We start from the raw sequence: 18,976 nt of genomic DNA, 5'->3' as shown, positions 1-18,976 counted from the left end.
AGGAGATATTAAGAAGATTTCAAAGAATATATACTATGCTAGATTTCTTATGATGCTAGAATACCATGATTCTAAGGACCTCTTGATTGAGAACCCAATAAATAAGCTTAATTGTTGGGTCCAAGAAAAGAGGGTACTTGCTGATTTGAACAGGAATAATCTTCACAGTGAAGTACCTCTCAACTATCTGCCAATCATGGAGGCACTTCAGGTAAGTGAGGTAATTATTTCTATCACTACTCTTTCCCAGCCTCTAGTTTCTTTGCATTCAACTGTGGCTATGGCATCTGTGATTGCTAGTTGCATCCTCCTAAAAGGATGTAACTATTCAAAATAGCTCATCTTCAAGAGCAGAGAACAAAAGGGGTAGGGCACCACAGACCAAACTCAAACCTATGTCTGAAAGAAGAAGTTGAAACCTTTCGGGAAGTCACAGGGTGCACGAACAGTGCCAACTACAGTCAAAGACTCAGTTAATGCACCATATCAAACTCAGGTTGATGTGGCTCCAATTAATGTGGAGTCACATCCAAATTCTCTCCCAATTAAAATACCTCACACACGCAATTCTCCCATAAACTCACTAGATGTGGATATGATAAACATATCAATTCCTGATTCTCCATTTTTGAAACTCATGGAGGAGCCAAAATCTAAAGCAAGTGAGCATCATCTTATTGATGATTTTGTTGGCTCACTTGTCATTTCTTTCTGAGGCTACTAAGAAATCTGTGCATAATCTCAAATCAATCACCACAGATTCAACAGTAGTTTCAAATACTAACTCTATCATTTATAATCTCTCGACATATATTCCTCATCCATTGAAAAGTGATTGTCTCTCAAAGGATATGCTTACCAGCAATTACCCGTCGACATTCACAACTGCTATTTTGACGGATGTCTCTCATCCGTTGAAAGTCTCTACACAACCTGAAATTTCTAAACTTGTGACAAGTGTAGATGACTTAGTGGTTGTTCAATCACTCTTAGGATTTAGGGAAGGGAGTGACATGAGTGAGAGGCTGGGTTGCTCTCAGGAAAAAGGAGAGGAAAAGAGTGAATACATGGATGCTATTTCTTCCAGCATGGCAAAAGTGAGTGAGATGAGTCCCACCTTAGATGGTGAATGTGAGGGCGTGAGGGTGGGAAGCCAAGGGGAGCCCTTGATGCAAAAAAATAGAGAGATAATGAGAGAAAAGCAGGTACAAAAGAATGGGAAGATCCTACTGCTAGTGAGTTAATGGATGTGAATAATGCAGAAAAAGAACAACTATTTCAGCAAGAATATCAATTTGTTCTAGATTCTGTCTCTTTTGATGTTGAGGCATTTACTCATCCTGTTCCAGCATATCAGATTCTAGTTGAATAGGGCAATGAGGATTCTGAGAAGACTGTCAATTTGGTACACACTACAGCCTCTGTGCAAAGGGCAAATGATGCAATCAACTCTCTTCCACCTACAGTTGGTGATGATCTTGACTTAGATTCTGGTTGCTCTTTTGGGGATGATTCTAATGAAGAGGATGTTGAAGAAACTGGCCTGAACATAGATGCAGGACCTAGCTCACCCACAAGCACTCCATCCTGGATGTTCACTAAAGATTGCAATGATCATCATTTTAAATCCACACTATTCAAGCTTATCCATCAGACTCAATCATCCATCCAAGCGACCACTGATTTCAATACCAAATGTCTTCCACAAGCCCATCTTGAATCTCCGTTACTGCACAAAATTCAATCTCTCAAACAAAGTCAAGATGTGAATAAAATCAAGAGCACCATTAAGCAAGTCAAAAAGGACATCAATGACAGAATGAAGTATAAACTTCCTGAGTCAACAATGAAAGACATTCACCAGAAAATCAGGAAGGACTTTGAATTGAGTAATAAGATTGTAACATTGGATTCTAGGTTGACAGCATTGGAGAATTCAATTACCAAGGCGCTTCTCAATCAAGTGCATCAGAAACTCCTTCTTAAAAAATTGGTGGCTGCTCAAACTACAACCCCCTACCATACTTGATAATAACAAAAAGGGGGAGAATGATGTGCATCTCCAAGTTAGTTAGGTAATAGTTCCATCCATTACCTTCTCTAAGCCACCAATGTTGGACATTATTGATTTAATCAACATAGCAGCAGCTGAACTCAAGCTGAAAGAGCAAATGAAGAAGCTTGATGAAAGAGTTGAGAAGGAATTTGGTCTAATTTCCAGTAAAGACAAATCTGTGAAGCACTCCACTTAATTGAGACCAATTCCAATAAATGAAATGAAGCTGGGAAATATGGAAAAAGGTCAAACCTCATCTAAAAGACATTAACAGGCCATTGTGGTTTTGAAGCCTAAGAAACACTCATCAAAACACTCATTCAAAAATCCAATGGACCTAGTCTATGCAACTCTTAAACCTAATAAAAAAAAGCTGCTAGGTCACTTAATTGCAAATCACAAATATCCAAGAGATTCAGTTTTGAAGAAAAGGGTAGCAAAGATCTACAGGCGTGGCAAACTGATTTGTGTGATAGCTGGACATCCTTAATTTGGAGAAGCCAAGAGAGAAGAGAAATTGAGGCTCAAGTCTCAGGAAAAGCAGGCTGCCTTGTAAAGCAAAGAAACAAGCTGAAAAGCCTGATACAAAATCAGAAACTGAGAAGCCTGCTACCATAACTAAAACTGAGAAGCATGGGGAACCAAAGCAGAAATCAGAAAAAGGGTATAGGAAGGAGAGAGCCAAAAGAAAGCTGGTAGATAAAAGGAAAAACCAAAACCAACTCGTTCTACTACCATAAATCAACCATCCATGCCCATAATGGAGCAAGCTGAAATCAAAGTCCATCATGGTATAAACTTTCATGGTGAGCTAATCATTCCCAATGATGAACCAGAAGATTGGGAAAGCCTACATATTCCTGAGTTGAACATCCCAATTCCAACTACTTCAAAAAGGAGAAAGAATATAGCAAGAAAGCCAGTCAAGTGTGTCCCATTCCAATCCAAAACCTTATCCAAACTCAAACCAACAGTCAATAAAGGAGATCAACTCTTTATCAGTGACATAAAGGAATTTTCAGACATTAATATTTACTTGGATTATCTAGATAAAATGAGAGTAATTGATGCCCACAACAGACTTCCAGAAAGATTAGTGTTCAGGTACAAGAGTGGAAAGGAAATAACTTGTCGTCTTCATAGGATTCTCAATGAAGGCTACTCTATCTTAGTTAAGGTAATCTCTGTAATCAAGAAAAATTTTGGATTCATCATGGTGGCCAAAACAGAGAAACTTAACAAAGTTCAACAAATACAAAGAAGCTGGAGAGACCCAGGTGCATTACCAAGAATCTTAACTATTCCTGACACTGGAAGTAGAGTGCACTTGAGGCCATATTGGCTGATGGAGTTCAAGGATGAAAGAAATACCAGAAGATTTTTCAGACTAGAAGGCCATCTAAAAATATCAAGCAATGAGACTCTCAAGGAAATGCAGGAGATGCTGGATCAATCTAATGAAGATGAATCTGAGTTCTACAAACAACTGCAACACCAGATAGAAGAGAATAACGAGAAGCTGGGAAAGAATACTAGACATTCAAGGAAAAGGGATTAATTTGCTCAGTCTAGAGGAGCACCTTGAACAAGGCCTGTGAGATTTTTGTGAACTTTCCTTTATCAATTTTCAATAAAATTGCAACACTTATCATTTTTATCTCCATGTTAGGAATATATTATAGGCTTGATGATAACTCAACAAAACACTCTAAGTAGATAAGTTAAATGATTTTTTATCCATCAAAGTGATGGAGTATCTTATGTTTAAATAAGTCTGTAGCACATTTGTGGCACCCTCCAAACCCGGGTCAGAAGTTTGGGGTCCACAACACACACACCCCCAATATAATAACCTGTTTATGAAATAATATATGCAATGACCCTACTTACTATAATCCACGGATCGCAACAGGTTAAAGTATGCCCACCAACCACAACCTTATTTATATTACAAACGTACCAAATCCCAATTTATTTATCTTACAACTGAAGTAAAACTTTATTACAAACTTTCAACTCAAACTAAGATAAACATCTTCTGCTATCTTATTCCATTTCAACCTGGAAACCTAGCTTGCATACTTGTCTGGGGATCCTCGCTACCACCATTTTCCTTTTTAATTGGAAAGAACATAAACAGATTCACAAGAGTGAGCTAACTAGATCAGCAAGTCATAATGACAACAATGAGATTAAACAATGATCAATTGAATGATATAAGGAATTACGTTTCCTGATAAGTAATGATTAGAATTGGATATTCACTTTTATTTTAAAAAACCAAGGTTAAGCTACTGATCAGTCACGCACTAACCCCGAGCAAGGCTCACAGCTCAACTAATTATACTTGATTCAAGGCACACATTGGCCTATCAGAACCACGAATTTGGTCATACCATGAATCTGGTCCATATTTAAAAACACAATCCAATTCTATAATAACAACATGATAAACAATTTAAATCAATAAAAAGAATCATAACTAACATTTATCTCGAAGCATAGGGTGATTCATAGCACCATGAAGGTATAACAAGGTAAACATGGAGATTGACTTTCAACCAAGGAAAGAATCAGAAAGTAGAAGACCAAAGATTTAATGATTACAAGGATTGGTCTTCTATTACACAAGGTATAAAGGTTCGTATGTTAATCAATTCCATATCAAGGATCTTTATGTGGTATATATGTATTTGTGGAGTAGTATCGTATATGTATGGTTCGTATCTTGAGAATTCAACAATCAGTGGTTTACAAAGAATAAGGCTTACAGCTCAAGATCAATAACAAGAATCAGGGTTTAGGGTTAAGTACTTCAAAGTACTTACAATATAACACATAACTATCTCAATACATACCAAGATGGTTCAAGAATATTTGCTACATGATAAGGAAGAGTAGAAACACTTGCCTTATCTCAATCCGCTTTCACTTTACTTGTATTTGTCTATTGATTCTCACTCACCCACCACTTTCTTCCTCTTTCTACGTCTCTCTTCCTCTGTTAAACATCACATGTATTTATTAATTCTTATTCTCATCTCATTCTATTCATTACAAGCTTCAATCTACCCTTCGTTTCACCTAAATCCGAGGTACGGATTGAAAGTTACGATAAAAACCGTCAACAATGCATATACATGCATATCATACATCAGTCTGATCACATATAGCACATAGCACGTACGATATTCGATCAAAATAATTTTTCAAAGAAGATTCGGGGTTAAAATGATTTTTCAGGTATTTAATACAAATTTTTAAACCTTTTTTCGGAATTAAAACGAGTCAGTTAATCATTTTATAATTAAATAACAAGGTTTGAATACCCGAATCTGACTTTAAAATCATTTAATAATAATTATTGAGCCTTGAAAATAATTTAAAATAATATTTTAAAGCTCGAAAGGTTTTTTCAGAAATTTTAAATTAAAAGAAATAATTAAATCTAAATAATTAATTAAAATTAATTAATAACTAATTAAATCAATTAATCAATTAATATTTAAATTAATTGATTAATTAAATAATTAATTATCAACTAAAATTAATTAATAAAATAATTTGTATTTATTTTCGAATTAAAAATAATTTTTAGAAATTAAAAATAATGAATTTTGGAACTTAAAATAATTAAAACTGATTTTCTGAAATTAAAATAAATGGAAATATAGTTTTTGAAATTATTTAAAACAGAAATCCATTTTTCGTAAATTTTTAAAACTGAAATACATGATTTGTAACTTTGGTAAACTACATGGGTTAAACGGTAATTTCTCACCATCTTCTTCCCCGTTCTTCGTCCCTGGTGGCTGGCCGCCATTAACGGCGGCCACCAAGCTTTCCGGTGACTGTAAACAAGCCCATATCTGCACCAAATTTACGGGGTTTATTCCCCTCGATCCCAGCAACACAATCGTACAAAACTCGAGCAAACCATCGCTAACTCTCCCGGAAAGCTCATCCAAAGATTCTGACGCCGCCAGGCGGGTTTCCGATGAAGTCGATTCGGGGGTCAAACATCACAACCGAATATACGAATTAATTTGTTTTTACACAATCTATATGTTGTTATAATTTGTTTCAATCCAGAATCATCACAAATGCAACCCCTAATTTCAATTGAATTTGTTCAAGAACATTTAAAGTAATTATAAACCCTAATCTTCAATTCAGAGAATTAAACTCAAATTTCTATATGTTATTGAACTCTAAATTCAACATTTAATATATCTAAATTATCATGACAAAATTATCTATAAGATGCAATCATCAAATCACACAAATAACATTCAAATCAAAATTTCGTATATTAATCATAAATTATTTTGAATTAAAATAAATAAATAGGAGATTACCTTTGATTTCTGCAGTAAAACAACTTTTAGATTCTGAAAGTACTTTTCAAGAGCTTCGATTCAGTTATTCACACGCTTGACTTCGATTTCGATAATGCCTTCATTTTTAGGTTTGATTTTGAAGAACGCGACGAATATTCGAGTTTTTCCCTATAAATTATATATTTTAACTGTTTGTTTATGATTATCCAAATAAAATAAAATAAGAAAAAGGCTCTTTATACTTATGGAATATTAATATCCCATTGAATCATATCGGATCCGGAAATAGATTACTTATCCGCTAAGTAACTATAAAAACGATCTAACTTGATACCAGTTTTGGATAATTATCAAAACCGGGCTTCTTGTAAAACACTCTACGAGAAGATAATGTAAAAATATCCCGTCTCCCGAGAATACAGGTTTTATTGATCTATCGAAATGACTTTCGTATCGAAAATTTTCCACCAAGACTCGTACGGGTCAAACCATACTCCGGATCGAAAAAGTCATGACACGAAAAATATTCAGAATAATCAGATTAGGTTAAGAAGGAGTTTTCCGAAGATCTTCAGTTTGTATAAACATAAAAACGATTGAAGTTGGACGATTCCCGGTTTTATAAAATAGTTTTATAATTACTCTGAAAATAATTATAAAATCTTTAATTCATCTATAACATTATATAGCAATCCAAAAATTACCAGAAAAATATCAAAATTATCTATACTTTATTCTGGGCATATTAAAATTAAAATACTCAAATTCTATCACATATAAAACACCTAAATGTCAATACCAATCATCAGATAATTCACCAAAATTCACATAAAAATCATATAATAATTATTTATTGATAAAAATAATTACACGATATTTCCCGGATATTATATCTTTCCCCCTTAAGAGGATTCTGTCCTCAGAATCTCCTAAGTAAACAAATAAGGGTACTTTTCTCGCATATCACTTTGTAGCTCCCGGGTTGACTCTTCAACCTTTGGGTTTCTCCACAATACTCTCACTAAATTTTCAACTTTATTCCTTAATACCTTCTCTTTCTTTTCTAGAATCTCTATTGGATTCTCTACATAAGACAAATATGTCTGAAGTTCTATCGGCTCATACTCGATTACATGCCTAGAGTCTGGATTATACTTCTTAAGCATCGATACGTGAAATACATTATGAATGTGCTCCATGTGTGAGAGTAACGCCAATTCGTAAGCTAACTTACCGACAGGTTTCAAAATTTCAAAAGGTCCAACGTATCCGGGACTCAGCTTCCCTTTCTTTCCAAACCTAGAAAATCCTTTCCATGGTGACACTTTCAGTAACACTAGATCTTCTTCTTTGAATTTCATATCCTTTCTGGATTGATCAACATATTTTCTTTGGCGATCCTATACTGCAATTAACCTTTTCTGAATGACTTCAACAACTTCTTTTATCTGTTGCACCAACACGGGTCCAAGTATCTTACGTTCTCCAACTTCATCCCAATATACCGGTGATCGACATTTGCGTTCATAAAGAGCTTCGTAAGGAGGCATTCCAATACTAGCGTGATAACTGTTATTCTAAGCAAATTCCACTAAGGGCAAATGTTCGTCCCAATTTCTTTTAAAATCAATGGCACAAATACGTAACATATCTTCAATAGTCTGGATTGTTCTATCACTTTGGCCATCAGTCTGTGGATGATAAACTGTACTCATATTCAATTTAGTTCCCAAACATTCTTGAAAACTTCTCCAAAATCTTGAATTGAATCATGGATCTCGATCAGATATAATCGACATAGGGACTCCTTGACGAACTACTATATCTTTCAAATACATATGAACCAACTAGCATCATGGTTCGCTTTCATCCTTGGTAATCCGACTATAAAATCCATAGCAATGTGCTCCCACTTCCATTCTGGAATCTCTAATGGTTGCAATAATCCACTTGGTCCCCCGTGGTTCGCCTTAACTCTTTGACATGTATAACATTTGCTAACCCATTCGACAATTTCTCTTTTCATGTCGGGCCACCAATAATTCTTCTTTAAATCTCTGTACATCTTGGTACTCCCTGGATGGATTGAATACTTTGAATTGTGAGCTTCCTGTAGACTTTCATTCTTTAACTCTGCCACTGGTGGAATCCAAATTCTGGAAGAAAATACGAGAATACCTTAATCATCCTTTTGAGTTCATAACTCTTATCCTACCAAACGATTAATATCTTGGTCCATTACTTCCTTTTGGCATTTCTTTATCTCCTCTAACAATTCTGGCTGAAAAGTCATACTATACATCCTTGCTTCATTAGACATACAAATTATGACTTCCAATTCCAACTTCTAAAACACCTTATATAACTCCTCTGGTCTTGTTAACACGTTCAGTCTTTCCTTTCTTCTTAATGCATCTGCCACTACATTTGCTTTTCTTGGGTGACAGACAATCGTGCAGTCATAGTCCTTGATCAACTCCAACCATCTTCGTTGTCTCATATTAAGTTCCTTCTGCGTGAATATGTACTTCAAACTCTTGTGATCCGTATAAATCTCGCATCTTTCTCCATATAGATAATGTCTCCAAATCGTCAAAGCGAATACTATTACCGCTAGTTCCAAGTCATGAGTAAGATACTTCTGCTCATGAGGTTTCAGTTGTCTAGACGCATATGTAATAACTTTATCATGCTGCATCAAAACACAACCTAATCCCTTATGAGAAGTGTAATATCCCGTAATTTTTAGAATTAGATTAATAATTGAATAAAATAATAAAAAGGATTAAAATTGGATTAGGATTAGGATTTAAAATTTAAATTAGACCAATGGACCTAAAATTTGGATCGGATTATAATATGGATAACTTATAGGTTAAGGTATAAGCTTTTGTATCGTTATAAATACATCATATTCGTCTTTCTCGCTTTTTGTATTAAAATTCGTAGGGCTCTTCTCAGCAAAAATCAGCAGTCTTGTAAAATTCATAGAAAAATCATCGTAAGACAGAATTCAGTGATTCTAGATTTTTCGGAAAGGTCTTTTCATTATCTACAACTTTCATGCTTTGTGTTTTCCAAGAAAACATGGTTTAGTGGGTCAAAAAGGCTATATTCAGATATGGTCAGATTTTGAAGTAAGTTTTCGATCGATCTTGCTAGTGTTTTCAAAAGCTTGATGCGTCAAGTTGCCGAAGGTGGGGACACGAAGGCTGGTGGTATTATCCCACAATGGCAAGCGGTCCGGAGGTGGGGACACGAAACCAACCGGTATTATCCCACAATGGCTAGAGAGGTACGATCTTGGACCTATGAGATGTCTGTTTCGGCCCTGACGAGGACGTCAGGAGATTAAGTGGGGGAGTTTGTAACACCCCAGTCCCACATCGAGGAGATTTGGGACTTATATTTAGTTTATATGGCAAAGTACTACTACTACTATGTGCACCAACAAATCATGATCTTTTGGGGGATTGTGGTGGGCTTGTCGTAACCCAAGTTGGCTGCACTCGCGACAGTATGCTTCGCTTATTTCGGACTCGTGATCGGGACTTGGTCCGATTTTCGAAAAAGGCTCGGATTTGATCCGGGTTGTCACATATGGTATCAAAGCAGGCTGTCCTTCGGACTGTATTAGGTATGGGACTAGTACATTCCCTAGGATTCGATCTTGTGGGCCATAGTTTAAGTTTGACCCCTAGGAGATTAGTGGGAATAGATGTATAGGATTGTTGTGAATTTGGGGACCAAATTCTTTTTAAGGAGGGTAGTATGTAATATCCAGTAATTTTTAGAATTTGATTAATAATAGAATAAAAGTATTAAAATTAGACAAGGACTATGATTTAAAATTTTAATTAGACCAATGGGCCTAAAATTTGGATCAGATTCTAATATGGATAACTTGTAGGTTAAGATATAGAGTTTTATATCGTTATAAATACACCCCATTCTTCTTCCTTGTTTTTATTCATAAAATTCGTAAGGCTTTTCTCAACATAAATCAGCAGTCTTGTAAAATTCGTAGAAAATTCGTCGTAAGTCGGAATTCAGTGATTCTGGACTTTTCGGAAAGGTCTTTTCGAGCTCTACAACTTTTGTTTTTCGTGTTTTCCAATAAAATATCGTTTAGAGGGTCAAAAAGAGAAAATTCAGATCTAGTCAGGTTTTGAGGTAAGATTTCAATTGATCTTGCTAGTATTTTCAAAATTGTATGTTATGCGTTTATATTTAATTATCAAAATTTGGGTTAAGTGATGATATATTTGATAGTGTTGTGTGTTATAGTATATGTATTATTGTATATGTGTTGTGTCAAGACGATAATTTTGAATCTTTGATTTGTGCCATGGTGTGTGAAAATATCGAATAAGAACTTAGGACCGCAGTCACCGGATTGTAGTGACAGTTTTCAGAAAATTTAGGACCGTTATCACTGGGTTGTAGTGGTCGTAGCATGAGTTATTGATTTTGAATTATTGTTGTTTATGTGGTATGTGTATTGTGTGTATCGAATAAGAATAAGAATAATAATAAGAAAGTGTATCGAACGTGTTTGTTTCGTATATCATATCGTATAGATTACCGTATTTTGTTATATCTGTCAATGTTACTTGGCCCACTAGTTGGATCGATTGGTTTCTTACTGGGCTGTATAGCTCATTACTTACAATTTCAGGTTTCGTCTAAGAGTTTGAGTTGAATATCATTGGAGTTCGAGGACCTAAGTTTTGGAGTAGATTGACTTTTGGACTTCCACTTCCGTTAGCTGCGCTTTTGTAATAGTCATATTTGTAATAGATTTTTTATCAATAAATTATGTTTTGTATTAGTTTTGATTTAGATTTAATAGTCCAGAAGAGCAGGCCATTATAAAACTTTGGGTTGGATTTATTTTAGAAAGTGTTTTACAAAATTATTATTGATTTCAGAAAAATGTTATATTAAAACACCCATTATTTTTCTGCTTAAGAGTTAGTCAATTTGTACTTGCTGAGCTTTGTAGCTCACCCCATTTAATAATTCAGGTTCGGAATATTTGGAGCATATTAAGAATAAGGAATGAGAACTATGTGGAGATCTGCGCTGCTTAGTTTCGTGCTACTTGAATTAAAATAAAGACTTTGTTTTTAGAGAATAAATTTGATTATCTGTTTAGACAATTATTATCAGATTTGTGGAGATGCGTTTCTATTTTTATGATATTGATTATTGAGTTTGACCGCTGCTTTGACCTTCGTTATATACTGAATTAACGGTCCTAAATTTTTAGAAAACTGCCACTACAATCCGGTGACTACGGTCCTAAATTTTTATTCGATATTTTCACAAACCATGACATAAATCAGAGATCTCAAATTATCGTCTAGACATCACATATATACATCGATACATATACTGTAACACATCATACTTTCAAATATATAATCACTTAGCCCAAAATTTGATAATAAAATATAAACACACAACACACAATTTTGAAAACACTAGCAAGATAACTGTAACCTGCCGCACTTCCGGAATATTAACTCTAAATTAAAACTAACACAATATACAATCTATATATCCAAAATTCAATTACAAAGGATTCTATTACAAACGCGCAGCTAACGGAAGTCCAAAAATCAATCCAATCCAATCCTAAGTCCTCGAAACTCGAATGCTATCCAACTCGAATCTTAGACGAAACCTGAAATTGTAAGTAATGAGCTACGAAGCCCAACAAGAAAATAATCGATCCAACTAGTAGGCCAAGCAACACATATACACTATAAAAAATACGATAATCTATACGATACGATAAACTTTCGATACACTTTCATATTCTTATTCGATACATACGATACACATAACACATAAACAACAATAATTCAAAATCAGTAACTCATGCCACGACCACTACAACCCGGTGATAACGGTTCTAAATTTTTAGAAAACTGCCACTACAATCCGGTGACTACGGTCCTAAATTCTTATTCGATATTTTCACAAACCATGGCATAAATCAGAGATCTCAAATTATCGTCTAGATATCACATATATACATCGATACATATACTGTAACACATCATACTTTCAAATATATAATCACTTAGCCCAAAATTTGATAATAAAATATAAACACATAACACACAATTTTGAAAACACTAGCAAGATAACTGTAACCTGCCCGCACTTCCGAAATATTAACTCTAAATCAAAACTAACACAATATACAATCTATATATCGAAAATTCAATTACAAAGGATTCTATTACAAACGCGCAGCTAACGAAAGTCCAAAAATCAATCCAATCCAATCCTAAGTCCTCGAAACTCGAATGCTATCCAACTCGAATCTTAGAGGAAACCGGAAATTGTAATTAATGAGCTACGAAGCCCAGCAAGAAAACAATCGATCCAACTAATAGGCCAAGCAACACATATACACTATAAAAAATATGATAATCTATACGATACGATATACGAAACAATCACTTTTGATAAACTTTCATATTCTTATTCGATACATACGATACACATAACACATAAACAACAATAATTCAAAATCAATAACTCATGCCACGACCACTACAACCCGGTGATAACGGTCCTAAATTTTTAGAAAACTGCCATTACAATCCGGTGACTACGGTCCTAAATTCTTATTCGATATTTTCACAAACCATGGCATAAATCAGAGATCTCAAATTATCGTCTAGACATCACATATATACATCGATACATATACTGTAACACATCATACTTTCAAATATATAATCACTTAGCCCAAAATTTGATAATAAAATATAAACACATAACACACAATTTTGAAAACACTAGCAAGATAACTATAACCTGCCCGCACTTCCGAAATATTAACTCTAAATCAAAACTAACACAATATACAATCTATATATCGAAAATTCAATTACAAAGGATTCTATTACAAACGCGCAGCTAACGGAGGTCCAAAAATCAATCCAATCCAGTCCTAAGTCCTTGAAACTCGAATGCTATCCAACTCGAATCTTAGACGAAACCTGAAATTGTAAGTAATGAGCTACGAAGCCCAGCAAGAAAATAATCGATCCAACTAGTAGGCCAAGCAACACATATACACTATAAAAAACACGATAATCTATATGATATGATAAACTTTCATATTCTTATTCGATACATCGATACACATAACACATAAACAACAATAATTCAAAATCAATAACTCATGCCACGACCACTACAACCCGGTGATAACGGTCCTAAATTTTTAAAAAACTGCCACTACAATCCGGTGACTCCGGTCCTAAATTCTTATTCGATATTTTCACAAACCATGGCATAAATCAGAGATCTCAAATTATCGTCTAGATATCACATATGTACATCGATACATATACTGTAACACATCATACTTTCAAATATATAATCACTTAGCCCAAAATTTGATAATAAAATATAAACACATAACACACAATTTTGAAAACACTAGCAAGATAACTGTAACCTGCCCGCACTTCCGAAATATTAACTCTAAATCAAAACTAACACAATATACAATCTATATATCGAAAATTCAATTACAAAGGGTTCTATTACAAACTCGCAACTAACGAAAGTCCAAAAATCAATCCAATCCAATCTTAAGTCCTCGAAACTCGAATGCTATCCAACTCGAATCTTAGAGAAAACCTGAAATTGTAATTAATGAGCTACGAAGCCCAGCAAGAAAACAATCGATCCAACTAGTAGGCCAAGCAACTGAAAGGAATATGTCCTAAGTCCAATCATGTATTAGAATTTAGGAATAACTTTTATGTAATCTGTTTTGATTTCATTGATATTAATAAAGACTTGTTTTGTTTTTATTACGGGCTTTATCTATTTAAGTGTTTAAATAAGATATACCATAGTTTAGAGTAAAGCTTTTTATGGATTATGATGAGATCATAATAGTGAGACGTAAAAAGATGATAACTCTAAACTTAAATAGTTCCTGGTCATAGGATTACTAACTGGTAATTAATAATCCACAAAGATCGGTACATACTATGCTTGCTTCATTATGAAGGATGTCTGTTCTCATAGACATTTATGTGGTGACACTATAGCTAGTATGTAGGTGCTTATTATGGAATAAGTTCACTGAACATGACTCGCCCAGCTGAACAACTGATGGAGTTCACTCACGTGTCAGCAGTTGTTCGCTTAGTGATAGTTGTACAAGTATCCTTAGACTTGAGGTCATCATAGTCATCTTGTGTACACTGAACTATGCTTTGGTTTAGTTCTTAGTCTCCAGGGACAATTATTAGGGCTCTTCTGGGTATAGGAATTTGTACACGAAGATAGTGTATGATCAATAAAGGATCTACCCCTTCCAGTGAAGGAAGCGAATGTTCAAGGCTGATCCACTTATGCTAGTTCAGGAATCTCTGGCCAGAGTAAATGAAATTAGAAAGGAGTTTCTAATTTGCATAGAACTACGCATAATAGATGGTAAGCAAGTGATTGAATTAGATAGGCTTGACACGAGATCCATGCCTTGTATTTAATCGGGACATTGTAGGGTAGAAGGAGTTTATTGTACGGTAACTATTCACTGACAGGTTCTTGGTATTCTAAGCAGTGAATTCATATTATCCGGATAGTCGCGATATGTTGAGAAGCATCACTCACGACGTAGAATAAATGTGATTAATTAATTAATCATATTTAATAAATTAGAGAATTTATATAAATAATGATAAAATAGTTTTATTATTATTTATTTCTACTACCGGCTTAATATTGAACCTACAGGGTCACACCATAGAAAGAGAATGATTTTATGGTGGAGGAATTAATTAATAATGGCTAATAATTATTTATTTGTGAAATAAATAATTAATTGGCAAATTTAATAATTGATTAAATGAGATTTAATTGATTATAAATTAATTAAGAAAAGTTCTTAATATTATTAATTAAGGATTTAATTTTTGGAAATTAAACCAAGAGAGAGAATTAATTCTAAAGTGTTTAGAAAAAGGATTAATAATTAAAAGGTGTTTTAATTATTAATGAGAATAATAAATGGGATAATAATAATATTATTTATGGGAAAATTTCAGCTGAAAATTTTGCCTATAAATACACTATTATAGACCCTATTTTATTCTAACCCCAGAAACCCAAAAGTTTCAGAAAACCAAATTCTCTCCACCTCCTCCTCCTCCTAAAAGTCGTTTTCTTGGTGGATACCGGTGGAGTGCTTCACACTTGAGGAGCAACTGCTAAGGATCTCTGATCGTTGTCTCCGAATTATTTTAAAAGGTTAGATTCGATCCCTCGAATTTTTATTCACGATTTATATGCTTTTATTTGGATTTTGTGTGTGTAAAAGTGTTTTACCATGACCCCGCTGCGTTAAAAATCCAAAAATGGTATCAGAGCCTAGGTTGTATGCATATAGATCTGTGGTAAAAATTTCAGAATTTTATGTGCTTGTATGAATTAATTATGATTTTTACAAGTTATATCATGGATTAATTTTGTCTGATGAGAAATCGTTTCTCAGAATATTTTTGAATGTTGATCTGGGTTCTACAAGTGTTGTAGATCGTCTGGGTATTTTTTTCATAATTTTAGGATGTATAGATTTTTTATTACGAATTTTTGAAGTTGTTTCAATTAAAATTCGTAATTAAATAATTATACATATATATATAAATTGTTAGTCTATTTGTATATACATCTGTGTATTGTCTGTTTGTTGTTGCACGGAAACAAAAAAAAAAGGGGAAGCACAGACAGACATGGCAGAAGAACAGTCTGACAGCACGCAAACCGAGGGAGAAGAAGGACCGCGCGTCGACCACGCACGCGTGGGGCTCACGCGCTGGCGTGCCACGCACGGCGCGTGGAAGACACGCGCTGGTGACGTCGTGCTGACGTCATGCTGACGTCATCAGATGACGTCATGCTGACGTCAGCATAGGGGTCAGGGGCGCGTGAGGCGCGTGGGCGCGTGGGCGCGCGTGGGGGGAAGTCTGACACGTGCCTGACAGCGCGTGTGCGCGTGGCGGCGCGTGGGACATCTTCTCGGGGCGCGTGCGGGCGCGTGGAGGCTCAGAATTGGGCGATTTTGGTGCCGTTGGATTCGTATTTTCGAGACGCTTCTAATGGTATATTATGTGATATTTTATGAAATTGTTTCGAACTATTTATAGCTAAGAAAAGTGTTTTTAAGCTGTTTTTGACTGTTTAAATTGCTTTTAAATGCTTCATGTGATACATAGAGATGTATATTGCTTAGATTAATGTGCTAGATGAGATAACATGCCTACCTTGATGTTTATTCATGTTTATATATGTGATATATACTTAGTTTATCATGCGATGATAGATTTAGGTGAACTTGAATGAATATAAGGCGTTTGTTAGACAACCTAGTATAGTGAAATTGTTTCATAACCTTAAGAATAATATTATGAATACAATCATGAGATTCTTGTGTTTATGAAACACGTAATTGAATATGAATTTTCGATATGAGAGAAAGGATGATTCTGTCAACAACAGATTTCTATCTGTAAGAAAGGGTTATTAAGTGACGCCTCTTGACAATGCTCCACCCAATCTGGGAATCATCTGATTATTGATTATTGATTTGAAATATTTAATTTAAAAGGAAGAATCTCTTTATAATATGATTATGATTGTAACGTAATATAATCCCTCTAAAATTAAATAATATCAAGTAGTAATTGGCCAATGATACAACGGGCTTGTGTCGGTCATAGCCTTCCAACATGATAGAAAAGTAGTTCTTATTTTTGAATCATTGTCGGTTCGTGCTACAGCCGAGGGCTTTGATTTCGAAATAAGAAATACTTGTCTATTACATAGAGATGTGTACATTGAATAAGAATCTAAAGGTCGGTACGTGCTACAGCCGTGGGCCTTTGGGGACTGATTCAACTGTACGGAATGTTGGGTTAGACTTGACTTAGAATATTGAGTTTGTCGTGCTACAGCCGAGACTCAATTATTCAAGAGGCTAAAGTTTGATTAGGGAATAACATGAGATGTAATTGACAAGAGTTGTCTGCCTATTGAACATTGCATGGTGGTTCGTGCTACAGCCGGGGTTGTGTAATGGAATGTAGGATCCCTATTCCCACTAGCATTATGATGCTTAATTTTTCACGTAGGGGGTTGAATAAATTAGGAAAACTAGTGGGAGCCACTTATGAATAAAGACCCGATTCATATAGTGTTTTGAAATGAAATCGAATATTTGCTAAGTGTTGTTATGTGTTTATCATTTACAGATTTACTTTGTACGTTATGTCTTCTGCACTATCACTCAGGAGCATACTGGATGCTCACAAATTGACTGGTCCTAATTATGCTGACTGGCTTCGAAACTTGAGAATTGTTCTCAGGATTGAGAAGCTGGAATACGTGATTGACTCACCTAAGCCTACTGAACCTGCTAGTGATGCACATAATGATGAACACATTGTGTATCGTAAGTGGATAGATGATGCAAATGTTGCTCAATGCATCATGCTAGCTTCCATGAACATTGAGCTACAGAAGCAACATGAGCATATGGATGCTCACACTATCCTCATGCATCTACAAGAGTTGTATGATGTGGCAGGGAGGACAGCTCGATATGAGATATCGAAGGAGTTGTTCGGTTGTAGGATGTCTGAGGGATCATCTGTGAATGACCATGTACTTAAGATGATCAATTTGATTGAACGTCTTGGACAACTTGGTTTTGCCATGGATGGGGAGCTGAGCCAAGACTTGGTCTTGCAATCGCTTCCGAGTTCGTTCTCGCAGTTTGTTGTGAACTTTCACATGAATAAGTTGGATGTCAGCCTGCCTGAACTCCACAACATGTTGAAGATTGTGGAATCGAATTTTCCCCCTAAGAAGAGTTCTGTTCTTCTAATTGGTGAAGGTTCCAATCCTAGGAAAAGGAAGAGGAACTCTTCCAAGAAGAAGAAAGTAGGTGAGAAAACGCCGGTTCCACCAAAGGCTGAAGACCCCAAGAGCAAAGTTGTTTGCTTTCACTGTAACAAGGTGGGGCACTGGAAGAGGAACTGCAAGGTTTACCTTGCAGAATTGAAGAAGAAGGGTAGTGAGACTACCGCTTCTGATTCAGGTATGTTCATGATAAAAGTGAATATGTCATTTCTACTTGGGTATTAGATACCGCCTGTGGTTCTCATATCTGCAATTTGTTATAGGGACCAAGGAGAAGTAGGACTCTTGAGGAAGAGGAGGTGATTCTACTGATGGGAAATGGAGCAAGAGTTGCTGCTGAAGATGTAGAATCATTTCATTTACATAGGCCTACGGGCAAGACTATTGTTTGAAATAATTGTTATTTTGTTCCCTCGATTGTGAGGAATATTATTCCCATGTTAGACTTCGCTGGATTTTTCATTTATTATTGAGAATAATGAATGTTCTATTCTTAGAGATAATATTCTTTATGGACGTGGTGCTTTAAATAATGGTCTGTATATATGTGACATAATTTACTTCAGATTGAACAAACTAATAAAAGAAAAGGGATGATGAAAATCTCACTTTATTG

Source organism: Apium graveolens, chromosome 1 (genome assembly GCF_009905375.1).
Source record: "Apium graveolens cultivar Ventura chromosome 1, ASM990537v1, whole genome shotgun sequence".
NCBI lineage: Eukaryota > Viridiplantae > Streptophyta > Magnoliopsida > Apiales > Apiaceae > Apium > Apium graveolens.
Note: the sequence above shows the minus strand (reverse complement) of the source record.